Source organism: Mus musculus, chromosome 16 (assembly GCF_000001635.26).
Source record: "Mus musculus strain C57BL/6J chromosome 16, GRCm38.p6 C57BL/6J".
Classification (NCBI taxonomy): Eukaryota; Metazoa; Chordata; class Mammalia; order Rodentia; family Muridae; genus Mus; species Mus musculus.
Window position 1 is genome coordinate 12,367,206 of NC_000082.6, and position 15,001 is coordinate 12,382,206.

General features: G+C 37.5%; 1 pseudogene; it reads right to left on the minus strand.

Annotated features, from left to right (window-relative positions):
- Window positions 1–13,921: 13,921 nt before the first annotated feature.
- Window positions 13,922–14,484, minus strand: Gm19571 (annotated as a pseudogene).
- Between the last annotated feature and the right edge of the window lie 517 nt (window positions 14,485–15,001).

Here is a 15,001-nt window from a genome sequence, read left to right on the forward strand (position 1 = left end):
AATATCTAATTTCTCAACTACGCAAAATATAAGAATGCAATATAAATTATATGAGGAGCTCCACAAATCTAAAAGAACAGAGGCAGCTACACTATCAGCCAGCTTATCAGAAAGATACAAAGTCAGGTAGATACAAATGCAGGCAGATTCCCAAGGTCAGGGTCATCCTAGGACAAAGCTAATTTAGGTCCAGGTGTGGTTGGGATGGTAATTTCAAGACAAGGTCCCACCCAGCTCAATTTAAAAAGGAAGGCAGATCTCTGAATTCTTTTTTCAATGTTTAAAAAAAAAAAACAGAAGAAGAAGAAAAAGAAAAAAGGAAGTACTTGTTATCCTTTTCCTAAGAGTCAAGTGACTAGGGTCAAGGAATGCTGATTCCTGGGATGGTCAAAGGAAACCTGGAATAAATAATTGAACTGATATATAAATAATAACTGATTTTTGGTCTGTGTGAGATGAGTTAGTGTAAGACTCTGATGAGCCTTGGCTAGCTGGGGATTAATGCAAAAGCAAGAGGAATTTATTGTTCCAATATGTTGGGGTCGTCCTGCACATGAAGGAGAGGCAGCAACCTCTTGGCAGCCCATTTGGCCAGTTTTGTACAGAGCAGCAGCCATTAGGTACAATGTGATTGTCAGAGCAGTGTGACTTTTAAACTGATTTGTCCTTAGGGAATGAGGTAGCAAGGGGTAGCACAGGGTCGGTCCCCCCAAGTGGTCTTCCAGGAAGGGAGGGGTGTCTACATGATCTCTGTCCTGTCGTTTCTAGGAGGGGAGGGGTGTGATGGAATTTTCCAACAACTCTGAGCTGACCTCTTCACTAGCAGAAAGTGATAGATATTCCTTTTTTGATTTTTTTTTTTCTTTTTTCTAGCGAGAGCTCAGCTGTCTGGAGACCTCTGGAGAGTGAACACAGATCTTCAAGAATCTTTTCAACAGGATCTCTGATTTTAGTTAGGAAATCCATGGAAAGCAAACACAGGTCTTTAAGAATTTTTCATAGCTCTTTTGGAATTTTTTGATCAGAAAATCTAAGAATGACTTAGAGAGCTGACATTGCTCTTTTAGAATGTTCTCTAGCAGCTATGCAGAGAAGGCTATCTGAAAAGCAAACACAGCTCTTTTAGAATTATTTTTTTATGGCATCCTGATTTTGACCAGAAAACTCAAGAATTACTTTTAGAATTTTTTTAAAACAAAATTTATGACTTGGTTGGAAGATCCAAGAATTTTTTTATAGCAGCTTTTCTGACTTTGGTCAGAAAACTCATGAGCTGTCCAGAGAGCTTTTAGAATTTTAACTAGCAGAGAGAGCTATCTCAATCAGAGAGAGCTGTCTCAAGCAGAAAGTTATCTGTCTTGAACAGAGAGGTTTTTGTTTTGTTTTGTTTTGTTTTGTTTTGTTTTGTTTTGTTTTGTTTTGTTTTGTTTTGTTTTGTTTTTAAATAGCAAGAAAAAGCTGTTGAGAGCAGAACAGGACATACAGAGAGAACAACCTGAAAATCTATCTTGAGCAGGCTACAGAGCTAAAAGCTATCTATAGAGAGCTGCTTAGGGAGCCAACTCAAACAGAACATAGGCCATCACCTTAGACCCGTGATTTGACTTCCAGTCATTTGTTTTTGCCCCCAGACACCCTTTCTGTCAGGAAACTGAACCTAGGAGAGGCTGGTCCTTGGCAGACCATATCAAGGGAAGGGTTGTGTCAAGGTTGTAAAAGCCAGAAAGTCTGCTGTGGAAACAGTCTGTCCTAGAAATGGCAGCATAAACAGGACCTGAATAATGACAGTATCACTAGACATAATAATGCAAAAGAGAGAATGAATCGCACAGGATCCCACCTCTAAACAAAAAACTGTAGACAGCTAATGACTACTGAGGTATGGAGAATTAACCTCTCTAAAGAATGAGACACCTGATTACCTATCTATACAAAGCCTTGAAGACATATAAACAAACACAAGCAACAAAACTGTCCTCAGCAGGTTGTACTTAAATATTTGTAACAATAACATAGAAAAAGAAGCTATCAGTTTGAGAGTAGAAAATGTGAGGGGGTTGAACGAAGGAACTAGTGATGGAGAGGAGAAAAGGGAAAGTAGTGTAACTACATTTTAATTAAAAATTATATTTTAAATAAAAATTAACAAATAAAAATTTTAAGAAAATAAAACAAAAGAGTGCTGATTAAATTTATATGACATGAACACTGCCTATTTTTTCCTTCAGTTTTTTTTAATTGATATTTTCTTTTTATTTACATTTCAAATGTTATCCCCTTTCCCAGTTTCCACCCTCCAGGAAATCACTCATCCCTCCTTACCCTAATTCTATGAGGGTGTTCACTTTCTAAGAAGGACCAAAGCACCCACATTTTGATATTCCTTCTTCTTAAGCTTCATGTGGTCTGTGAATTGTATCTTGGGTATTCTGAACTTCTGGGCTAATATTCATTTATCAGTGAGTACATACCATGTGTGTTCTTCTGTGACTGTGTTATCTGACTCAGAATGATTGATAATTTCTAGTTCCATACATTTCCCTAAGAAATTCATGAATCCATTGTTTTTAATAGCTAAGTAGTACTCCATTGTGTAAATGCACCACATTGTCTGTATCCATGCCTCTGTGGAAGGACATCTGGTTTCTTTCCAGCTTCTGGCTATTATAAATAAGGCTGTTATAAATATAGTGGAGCATGTGTCCTTTTTATATGTTGGAGAATCTTTTGGGTATATGCCTAGGAGTGGTATAGCTGGGTTCTCAGGTAATTCTATGTCCTATTTTGTGAGGAACTGCCAGATTGATTTCCAGAGTGGTTGTACCAGCTTGCAATCCCACCAACAATGAAGGAGTGTTCCTCTTTCTACACATCCTCACAGGCATCTGAGTTTTTGAACTAAGCCACTCTGAGTGGTGTGGGTGGAATCTCAGGGTTGTTTTGGTTTGCATTTCTCTGATGACTAAAGATGTTGAACATTTCTTTAGGTGCTTCTCAGCCATTCAATATTCCTTGGTTGAAAATTCTTTGTTTAGCTCTGTACCCCATATTTTAATAGGGTTATTTGAATCTCTGCAGTCTAACTTCTTGAGTTCTTTGTATATATTGGATATTAGCCCTCTACTGGATGTCGGATTGGTGAAGATCTTTTCCTAATCTGTTGGTTGCCCTTTTGTCCTATTGACAGAGTCTTACAGAGCCTTAAAGAATCTTTGCAATTTTATGAGGTCCCATTTGTTGATCAAGATCTTAGAGCATAAGCCATTGGTGCTCTGTTCAGGAAAGTTTTCCCTGTGCTCATGTGTTTGAGGGTCTTCCTCACTTTCTCCTCTGTAAGTTTCAGTGTGTCTGGTTTTATGTGGAGGTCCTTAATCAACTTGGACTTGAGCTTTGTACAAGGAGATAAGAAAGGGTTGATTTGCATTTTTCTACATGCTGACCACCCTTTGAACCAGCACCATTTGTTAAAAATGTTGTGTTTTTTCCAATGGATGGTTTTAGCTCCTTTGTCAAAGATCAAGATAAGTGTGTGGGTTCATTTCTAGGTTTTCAATTATATTCCATTCATCTTCCTGCCTGTCTTTGTACCAGTACCACAAAGCTTTTATCACTGTTGCTCTGTAATACAACTTAATGTCAGGGATGGTGATTCTCCGAGATGTTCTTTTATTGTCGAGAATAGCTTTCCTTATCCTGTTTGTTTGTTTGTTTTGTTTTTGGTTATTCCAAATGAATTTAATAATGGCTCTTTCTAACTCCATGAAGAATTGATTTAGAATGTTGATGGGGATTGCACTGAATCTACAGATTGATGTCAGCAAGATGGCCATTTTTACTATTTAATTCTGCCACTTCATAAGCATGGGAGATTGTCCCATATTCTGATGTCTTCTTTGATTTCTTTCTTCAGAGACTTGAAGTTCTTGTCATATGTATCTTTTGCTTGCTTGGTTAGAGTCACGCCAAGGTATGCAATATTATTTATGACTATTGTGAAGGTTGTTGCTTTTCTAATTTCTTTCTCAGCCTGTTTATCCTTTGATTATAGGAATGCTACTGATTTGTGTTAATTATATATCAGGCATTTTTGCTGAAGTTGTTATCACCTTTAGGAGTTTTCTGGTGGAATTTTGGGGGGTCACTTAAGTATACTATTATATTATCTGCAAATAGTGATAGTTTGACTTCTTCTTTCCAATTTGTACCCCCTTGACCTCCTTTTGTTGTCTAATTGCTCTAGCTAGAACTTCAAGTACTATTTTGAATAGATAGGAAGAGAGTAGTCAGCCTTGTCTAGTCCCTGATTTTAGTGGAATTGTTTCCACTTTCTCACTATTTAGTTTGATGTTAGCTACTGACTTGCTGTATATTGCTTTTACTATGTTTAGCTATGGGCCTTGATTTCCTGATCTTTCCAAGACTTTTAACTTGAAGGGATGCTGAATTTTGTCAAATGCTTTTTTAGCATCTTAATGAAATTATCATGTGTTTTTTTTTTTCCTTTGAGCTTATTTATGTAGTGGATTACATTGATGGATTTCTGTATATTGAACCATTCCTGCATCCCAGGGATGAAACCTACTCAATCATGCTGAATGATCGTTTTAATGTGTTTTTGGATTCAGTTTGAGAGAATATTATTGAGTACTTTTGCATCGATATTCATAGGGAAATTAGTCTGAAGTTCTCTTTCTTTGTTGTGTCTTTGTGTGGTATTGGTATCAGAGTAATTGTGGCTTCATAGAACAAATTGGTAGTGTTCATTCTATTTCTATTTTGTGGAATAGTTTGAAGAGTATTGGTATTAGGTCTTTGAAGGTATGATAAAATTCTGTACTAAGCCATCTGGTCCTGGGGTTTTTTGGTTGGGAGACTTTTATTGACTGTTTCTATTTCTATAGGGGTTATGGGACTGTTTTGTTGGTTTATCTGATCCTGATTTAACTTTGGTACCTGGTATCTGTCTAGAAAATTATCCATTTCATCCAGAGTTTCCAGTTTTGTTGACTATAGGCTTTTTTAGTAATATCTGATGATTTTTTTAATTTCCTCAGTTTCTTTTGTTGTATCTCCCTTTTTCATTTCTGATTTTGTTAATTTGGGTACTGTCTCTGTGCCCTTTGGTTAGTCTGGCTAAGGGTTTATCTATTTTGTTGATTTCTCAAAGAACCAACTTCTGATTTTGTTGATTATTTTTTAGTTCTTTTTGTTTCTATTTGGTTGATTTCAGCCCTGAGTTTATTTCCTGCCATCTACTCCTTTTGAGTGTATTTGCTTCTTTTTGTTCTAGAGCTTTCATGTCTGTTGTCAAGCTGCTAGTGTTAACTCTTTCCAGTTCCTGTTTGGAGGCACTTATCACTGCTTGTATTGTATCCCATAAGTTTTGGTATGATGTGTCTTCATTTTCATTAAATTCTAAGAAGTTTTTTTCTTTATTTCTTTATTTCTTCCTTGACCAAGTTGTCATTGAGTAGAGCATTGTTCAGCTTTCATATATATATGTGCTTTCCATTGTTTTTGTTGGTATTTAAGAGCAGTCTTAGTCTGTGGTGATCTGATAGGATGCATGGGATTATTTCAGTCTTCCTGTATCTGTTGAGGCCTGTTTTGTGACCAATTACATGGTAAGTTTTGGAGAAGGTACCAAGAGGTGCTGAGAAGAAGGTATCTTCTTTTGCTTTAAGATGAAATGTCCTATAAATATCTGTTAGATCCATTTGGTTCATAACTTCTGTTAGTTTCAATGTGTCTCCATTTAGTTTCTGTTTCCATGATCTGTCCATTGATGAGAGTGGGGTGTTGATGTCTCCCACTATTAATGTGTGGAGTTCCATGTGTGCTTTGAGCTTTATCAAAGTTTGTTTTATGAATGTGGGTGCCCTTGCATTTGGATCATAGATGTTATGTTCATAATTGAGAGTTCATCTTGGTAGATTTTTCCTTTGGAGAGTATAGAGTGTCCTTCCTTATCTCTTTTTTTGATAACTTTTGGTTGAAAGTTGATTTTATTCAATATTAGAATGGCTACTCCATCTTGTTTCTTGGGACCATTTGCTTTGAAAATTATTTTCCAACTTTTTAATCTGAAGTTATATCTGTTTTTGTCACTGGGTTGCATTTCCTGTATGCAGAAAAATGCTGGATCCTGTTTACATGTCCAGTCTGTTAGCCTATGTCTTTTTATTGGGGAATTAATGTTAAGATATATTAAGGAAAAGCAATTGCTACCTCCTGTTATTTTTGTTGTTAGAGGTATTACCATGTTTGTATGACTATCTTCTTTTGGGTTTCTTTAAAGATTACTTTCTTGCTTTTTCTAGGGTGTAGTTTCCCTCCTTGTGTTGGTGTTTTCCATTTATTATCCTTTGTAGGGCTGGATTTATGGGAAGATATTGTGTAAATTTGGTTTTATCATGGAATATCTTGTTTCTCCATCTATGGTAATTGAGAGTTTTGCTGGGTATAGTAACCTGGGCTTTGTGTTCTCTTAGGGTCTATATGACATCTGCCCAGGATCTTCTAGCTTTCATAGTCTCTGGTGAGAAGTCTGGTGTAATTCTGATAGGTCTGCCTTTATATGTTACTTGACCTTTTTCCCTTACTGCTTTTAATATTCTTTCTTTGTTTAGTGCATTTGGTGTTTTGATTATTATGTGATGTTAGAAATTTCTTTTCTGGTCTAGTCTATTTGGAGTTCTGTAGGCTTCTTGTATGTTCATGGGTATCTCTTTAGATTAGGGAAGTTTTCTATAATTTTATTGAAGATATTTTCTAGCCATTAAAGTTGGGAATCTTTGCTCTTTTCTATACCTATTTTCCTTAGGTTTGATCATCTTCTTGTGTCTTGGATGTCCTGGATGTTTTGGGTTAGGAGCTTTTTGCTTTTTACGTTTTGTTTGACTATTATGTCCATGTTTTCTATCATATCATCTGCACCTGAGGTTCTATCTCTTGTATTCTGTTGGTGGTGCTTGCATGTATGACTCCTGGTGTCTTTCCTAGGTTTTCTATCTTCCAGGTTGTCTCCCATTGTGATTTTTTTTATTGTTTCTATTTCCATTTTTATATCCTGGATGGTTTTGTTCATTTACTTCACCCGTTTGATTATGTTTTCCTGTAATTCTTTAAAGGATTTTTGTATTTCCTCTTTAAAAACTTCTAGCTATTTACCTGTGTTCTCCTGTATTTCTTTAAGGGAATTATTTATGTGTTTCTTAAAGTCCTCTATCATCACCATGAGAAGTGATTTTCGATTTGAATCTTGCTTTTTTGGTGTGATGGTGTATCCAGGACTTGCTAAGGTGGTAGGATTTGGTTCTGATGATGCCAAGTAACCTTGGCTTCTGTTGCTTATTGTCTTATGCTTGCCTACTGCCATCTGCTCTCACTATATCTGACTGGAGCCTGTGCTTCCTGTGATCTTGGTTGTATCAGAGCTCCTAAGGATCCAGCTGTCTCTAGGGTCCTGTGATTCTGGGATCCTGTGACCCTGAGATTCTTGGTATGTCAGAGCTCCTGGGAGTCAAACTGCCTCTGGACCCCTGAGATGCTGGAGTAACCAAGCTCCAGGGATCCTTGGATCCTTGGATCCTGTGATGTATGTTAGAGTTTCTGGAGTGGAGCTTCCTCTGGGTGTTGTGGGATTGCCTGCAGAGTTTGCACCCAAGGTCTGCTCAGGGCACTGGCCCAGACTGGAAGGAACCTGTGACACCAATTGGATGAAGTTCCTGCATACTTGGGTCCTGCTGGTCCCAGTTACTCCTGGTGTTAGGGCAGATGCTGTGTTCTCCTCATCTTTGATCCTATGATCCTGGGCAAATTAGAGACCCTGGGAATGGAGCTTCCTCTAGGTGTTGTGGGACTGGCTCAACAGTGCCCGTTTTATGTATTTGTATTTACCTTCTTTTTTAAATTTATTCTTCTCTAATGCAATTCAGTCAGACTACAGTCTCCCCTCCCTCCACTCTTTCCAGTCTCTCCCCCCAAAGAGCAGGTCTCCCAGTGAAATCAACTGAACATGGCATGACAAGATACAATAAGACTAGGCACAAACTCTCATATCAAGGCTAGACATAGGTACCCAGTAGGAGGAAAAGGGGCCCAAGAGCAGGCAAAAAGTCAGAGACAGCCCTCACCATTAGGAGTTAGTAGGAGTCCCACAAAAACAGTAAGGTAAACAGTCAAATATGTAGAGGACATAGCACAAGCCATGTAAGTTCCTTGATTGCTGGTTCAGTCTCCATGAGCCCCTTTGAGCTCTTCTTAGTTGATTCTATGGACAGTGTTATCCTGGTGTCCTAGTCTCCTCTAGTTCATAAAATCTTTCCTTCCTTCTCTCCTTTGAGGTTCCCAGAGCTCTGCCTAATGTTTGACTGTGGGTCACTGCATCTGTTCCCATCAGCTGCTGAATGAAATCTCTAATGACAATGGGACAAAGCAAGCACCAACAATATAACAGAATATATAGGAATTTTTTCATTGACTCTTTTTTTGACAGTCATGTTTGGTTGTACCTTAAGTCTCTCAGACATCCAGGTTCTAGCTCCTGGCCATCCAGGTAGTATTAGGAATGGGTTCCCTCTCCTGGTGTGGGCCTCAAGTTAGACCAGTCATTGGTAGGGCACTTTCTCATATTCCAACCTGCACATCTTACATGCAAGACAGATTGTACATTGAAGGTTTTATGGGTTGGTGTGGCAGCCCTACTACTGGAAGCCTTGCCTGGGGTCTTATCATTTCATTGCCATGAATAGACACCATGACCACAGCAACTCTTCTAATGAAAAACATTTAATTAAGGTTAGCTTACAGTGGAGAAGTGTAGTCGATTATCATCATGCCATGGAGCATTTTAGCTGGTAGGCACACATGGTCCTAGAGAAGTAGCCTAGATTTCTATATTTTGATACTTAGGCAGCAGGAAGACAGAGTGAGCTACTGGGCCCCACTTGAGGTTCTGAAACTTCAAAACCTGTGACACACTTCCTCCAACAAGGCCACACCTCCAATAATGCCACTCTATATGAGTATATTGGGGATATTTTCATTGAAACCATCACATCTGCTTTCAGAAGATGCTCAGTTCAAGCTCCATATCATCCTTTCCAATAATGCACTCTAGCATCAACATCATAGCTTCCAGGAAGTTTCCACTGCACTAGGTTTTCACATTGTACCTCAAATGCTCCCTAATTCCTGTCATGTTTCCTCATGGTCTCTTGTTTTTCCCATGTCCCTCCATCCTGTACCTGATCACACCTGTTCCCATCCCCACCTGTCTTCAGTACACCCACAAAATCTATTCAATTTCCCCTTCCCAGGGAGGTCCATGTGGTCCCCTTAGTTCTCTCATTGTTACTTAGTTTCTCTGAGTCTGTGAATTGTAATGTGATTATTTCTTACTTATCAACTCATATTTACTTAGAAGTAAGTATATGTCATGTTTTTCTAGGTCTGAGTTACCTCACTTAGGATGATTTTTTTTCCAAGTTCAATCCATGTCCCTGCAAATTTCATGATTTTAAAAAATATTTTAACAGATGAGGAATACTTGATTGTGTAAACGTACCACATTTTCTTTATCCATTCTTCAGCTGAGTTATACTAGATGGTTTCCAGTTGCTGGCTATTATGAATAAAGCTACTATGAACATAGTTGAGCAAGTGTCCTTGTGATAGGGTTGAATGTCTTTTGGGTATATACCCAAGAATAGTATAGCCGAGTCTTGAGGTAGGTCAATTCCCAAGTTTCTAAGGTACTACCACATTGAATTCCACATGGTTGTCTAAATTTGCACTTCTACAAACAATGGAAGAGTGTTCTTCTTGCTCCACATCCTTGCCTGCATGAACTATATCGATTGTGGTTTTGATCTTAGCCATTCTGACAGGTATAAGATGGAATCTCAGAGTGGTTTTGATTTGCATTTCCCTGCTGGCTAAGGATGTTGAACATTTCTTCAAGCACTTAGCTATTTGAAATTCCTCTGTAGAGAATTCTCTATTTAGGTCTGTACCCCATTTTTAAATTGGATTATTTGGTTTGTTGATATCTAGTTTCATGAATTCTTTATATATTTTGGATATTAACCCTCTGTCAGATGTGGTTGGTGAAAATCTTTTCCCTTTCTGTAGGCTATTGTTTTGTCCCCTTGATCGTTCCTTTTGCCTTACAGAACCTTTTCAGTTTCATGAGGTCCCATTTATTAATTGTTAGTCTTAGTGTCTGAACTATTGGTGTTGTGTTCAGGAAGTGTTGTCCTGTGCCAATGCATTCAAGGCTATAGCCTACTTTTTCTTTGATCATGTTTAGTGTGTTTGGTTTTATGTTCAGGTCTTTGATTCACTTGGGCTTGAGCTTTGTGCAGGGTTATAGATATGGGTCTATTTGCATTTTCTACATGCAGCCATCCAAGTAGACCAGCACCATTTGTTAAAGATGCTTTCTTTTCTCCAGTGTGTACTTCTATCTTTTTTTTAATTAGGTATTTTCCTCATTTACATTTTCAATGCTATCCCAAAAGTCCGCCATACCCATCCCCCAATCCCCTACCCACCCACTCCCCCTTTTTGGTCCTGGGGTTCCCCTGTACTGGGGCATATAAAGTTTGCAAGTCCAATGGGCCTCTCTTTCCAGTGATGGCTGACTAGGCCATCTTTTGATACATATGCAGCTAGAGTCAAGAGCTCCGGGGTACTGGTTAGTTCATATTGTTGTTCCACCTATAGGGTTGCAGATCCCTTTAGCTCCTTGGGTAATTTCTCTAGCTCCTCCATTGGGGGCCATGTGACCCATCCAATAGCTGACTGTGATCATCCACTTCTGTGTTTGCTAGGCCCCGGCATAGTCTCACAAGAGACAGCTATATCTGGGTCCTTTCAGCAAAATCTTGCTAGTGTATGCAATGGTGTCAGTGTTTGGAAGCTGATTATGGGATGGATCCCTGCATATGGCAATCACTAGATAGTCCATCCTTTCGTCACAGCTCCAAATTTTGTCTCTGTAACTCTTTCCATGGGTGTTTTGTTCCCATTTCTAAGAAGGGGCAAAGTGTCCACACTTTGGTCTTCTTGAATTTCATGAGTTTAGCAAATTGTATCTTATATCTTGGGTATCCTAAGTTTCTGGGCTAATATCCACTTATCAGTGAGTATATATTGTGCGAGTTCCTTTTTTTTTTAAATAAAAAATTGGGTGTTCGTAGGTATGTAAATTTATGTCTGGATCTTCAATTCGATGCCATTGATTAGTGTGTGTTTTATGCCAATATAATGCAGGTTTTATTACTATAGTTCTGTAATACAACCTGAAATCTCAGGAATGTTGTAGCTATACTGGGTTTTTGGTTTTCCATATGAAATTGAGCATTGTCTTTTAAATGTCTGTAAAGAATTGTGTTGGCATTTTGATGAGTATTGCATTGAATCTGTATATTTCTTTTTGTAGGACACCTATTTTACTACACTAATTCTACTGCTCCATGAGCATAGGACATCGTATTTTCTGCTACCTTCTTCAATTTCTTTCTTCAAAGACTTGAAGATTTTGTCATACAAGTGTTTCACTTGCTTGTTTAGAGTTACTCCAAGACATTTTATATTGTTTGTGAAAATGGTGAGGAATGTTGTTTCATTAATTTCTTTCTCAGTTCATTTGCCATCTGTATATAGGAAAGTATTGGAGTTTTGTTTTTTTTTATCTTATATCTAGCTACTCCACTGAGTATGTATTTATCAGTTGTAGGAGTTCCCTGGGAGAATTTTTAGGTTGCTTATATATACTATCATATCATCTGAAAATAAGGATACTTTGAATTCTTCCTTTGCAATTTGTATCCCCTTTATCTCTGTCAGTTGTCTTATTGCTCCTGCTAAAACTTCAATTACTGTATTAAATAGATATAGACAGAGTAGACAACCTTGTTTTGCTCCTGCTTTTTGTGGAACTGTTTTGAGTTTCTCTCCAGGTAAGCTAATGTTGGCTATAGGCTTGCTGTAAGTTGCCTTTATTATGTTTAGGTCTATCACCTGTATCCCTACTCCAAGGCTTTTATCATGAAGGAGTGTTGAACTTCGTCAAAGCCTCTAATGAGGTGACCATGTATATGTGTGTGCTTTTTTCCAGTTTATACAATGAATTACATTGACTGATTTTTGTATGTTGAACTATCGCTGTGCCTCCAGATGATCTTTTTGACATGTTCTTTGATTCATTTTGTGAGTAGTTTTGCATCTATGTTCATAAGAAAAATTGGTCTGTAATTTTCTCTCTCTCTCTCTCTCTCTTTTTTTTTTTTTTTTTTTTGTTGAATCCTTGTATGGTTTGGGTATCAAGATGACTGTGGTCATATAAAATGAAATGTGCAATGTTCCTTCTGTTCCTATTTGCAGAATTATTTGAGTAATATTAGTGTTAACTTTTTTTGACAGTCTGGTAGAATTCTATGCTAAAATCATCTGGCTGTGGACTGTTCATTTGTTTAGTTTGGTTTGGTTTGATTGAGATACTTTTAATGGATGCTCTATTTTCTATTTCCTTAGGGGTTATATGCCTGTTTAAATTGTTTATCTGATCTTGATTTAATTTTGGTAAGTGGTATGTATGTAGAAAATTACCAATTTCTTTTAGATTTTCCAATTTTTTGGAGTACATATTTTAAAAGTAAGACCTAATGATTTTTTGGGTTTCCTCAATGTCTATTGTTATGCTTCCCTTTTCATTTCTGATGCTGTTAATTTGGGTATTCACTCTCCATCTTTTAGTTATTTTGGTTAAGGGTTTGTCTACTTCATTGATTTTTTTGAAGGACCAACTCTTTGATCCTCTTTTTTTTTTTTTTTTTTTTTAATGCTGTGATTGGTGGTGGTGGTGTTGGCTTTTGGGTGTGCTGTCAAGTTGCTTGTATGAGACCTCTCCAGTTTGATTTGTTTGGTTGGTTGGTTGGTTGGTTGGTTTTTTTGGTAGGCACTTAGTCTTGTGAAATTTCATCTTAATACCACTTTCATCATGTCCCATAAGCTTGATTATTTCATATATGCATTTTCATTAAATTCCAGACACTCTTTAGTTACTTTATTTTTTGCCTTGACCCAGTAGCAATTCAGTAAAGAGTTGGTCAGTTTCCAGAAGTGATACACTTTCTGTTGTTGAAATCTGACTTTAATCTGAAGTGGTTTGGTAGTATGTAGAGGTTAATTCAATTTTCTTGTATCTGTTGTATCTTGCTTTATAGTCAATTTTGGAGAAAGTTCCTTTAGGTGTAAAGAAGAAGGTATAGTCTTTCGTGTTCGTGTGAAACATTTTGTAGATATCTGATAAGTTCATTCGCTCTAGAATTTCTCTTTAGTTTTTGGATGGACGACCTGCCCATTGGTGAGTATGGTGCATTGAAGTCTCCCACTATCAATGTGTGAGAGTTGATGTGTGATTTAAGCATTAGTAATATTTCTTTTTACAAATGTGAGTGGTAATAGTGCTGTGTGTGTATATGTGTGTATGTGTGTGTGTGTGTGTGAGATTTTCCTTTTGATTTTCCTGTTCTGAGATTATTTATTTGATGTGTTTCTATGGTTGTAGTTAACCTGGTTTTAGGTTGGAGTTTACCTCCTAGCACCTTCTGCAAAGATGGATTTGTAGATAAATACTGCTTGTGTTTGGCTTTATTATGGAATGTCTTATTTTCTCCTTCTATGGTAATTGAAAGTTTTACTGTATATAGTGTTCTTGGGTGGTATTTGTGGTCTCGTATAGCCTGCAGGACATCTCTCTAACCCTTTTTTTTTCTCAGCAAAAAAAAAAAAAAAGAATCAGTATCACAAATTTAATGTTTAAATTTATACATTAATTCCAATGGTCACATAACTACATTGTAAACTGATAAAAATGACGTACTTTTTTGAAAATCTGTACAAAACCAAAAGATTAGTGTTTACTTTTCCATTTACTAGCCACTTGTGGTGTGTTTTTTGGTTTGGGTTCCCAGAGTGCATTTTTGACAAATCTCTGTCCAGCTTCGCAGCCTTCCTTTTGTCTGTTATTTCTTTGACTCTGTTCATGTAGACTCTGATTCTTTCCAATTCCTGCTTCACAGTATGCTCTTTGGGATTAACTTGTTGAGTTGCCAAATAAACCCAAAACATTGAATTTAAGGTGTATGCAGAAACTAAATCCATCTTTGCCTGTTCCAATAGGTCCAACTTCTGCAACAACTGGTCTCTAGAAACAGACATCATGGTCTTCAGCAGGTCGTCCACAGCACCCCGGGAGCTCTCCAGGGCTCTTAAAGACTCATGAATTTCTTTATTAGATATTTTCTTTATATACATTTCAAATTTCAAATGATATCTAGAATTTCCCTATACCCTCCACCCACCCTGCTCCCCTACCCACCCACTCCCGCTTCTTGGCCTTGGCATTCCCCTGGGAATATGGGAATTCATACTGGGGCATATGAGATAATCTTCATTCACTTCTTCACCTGCCATTGTGACCAGCTCAATACCATGGATGCCTGTTGCCAGGAAATAAGTCCACTCTCTAACCCTTTTTGTTTAGAGTCTCCAATGAGAAGCAGGGCGTAATTCCAATAAGTCTACCTTTATATGGTACTTGACATTTTCCTCTTGTGCTTTTAATATTCTTTCATTTTCCTTATGCTTAGTGTTTTGATTGTTATGTGGCAAGGGGACTTTCTTTTCTGCTCCAATCTATTTGGTGTTCTGTGTGCTTCTTGTACCTGTATAGGCATCTCCTTCTTTAGGTTAAGAAATTTTTTTCTACACTTTGGCTGGAAATATTTTCTAGGCCTTTGAGCCAGGGTTTTTCTGCTTCTGTTCTTACATTTTCTTACATTTCCCATTATTCTTACATTGTTCTTTTCATGGTGTCCCAAATTTCCTGGATGTTTTGTGTTAGAAACTTTTTAGCTGTGTTATTTTCTTTGACTGATGTTATCTATTTCATCTACAGTATCTTCAACACCTGAGATTTTCTTTTTCATCT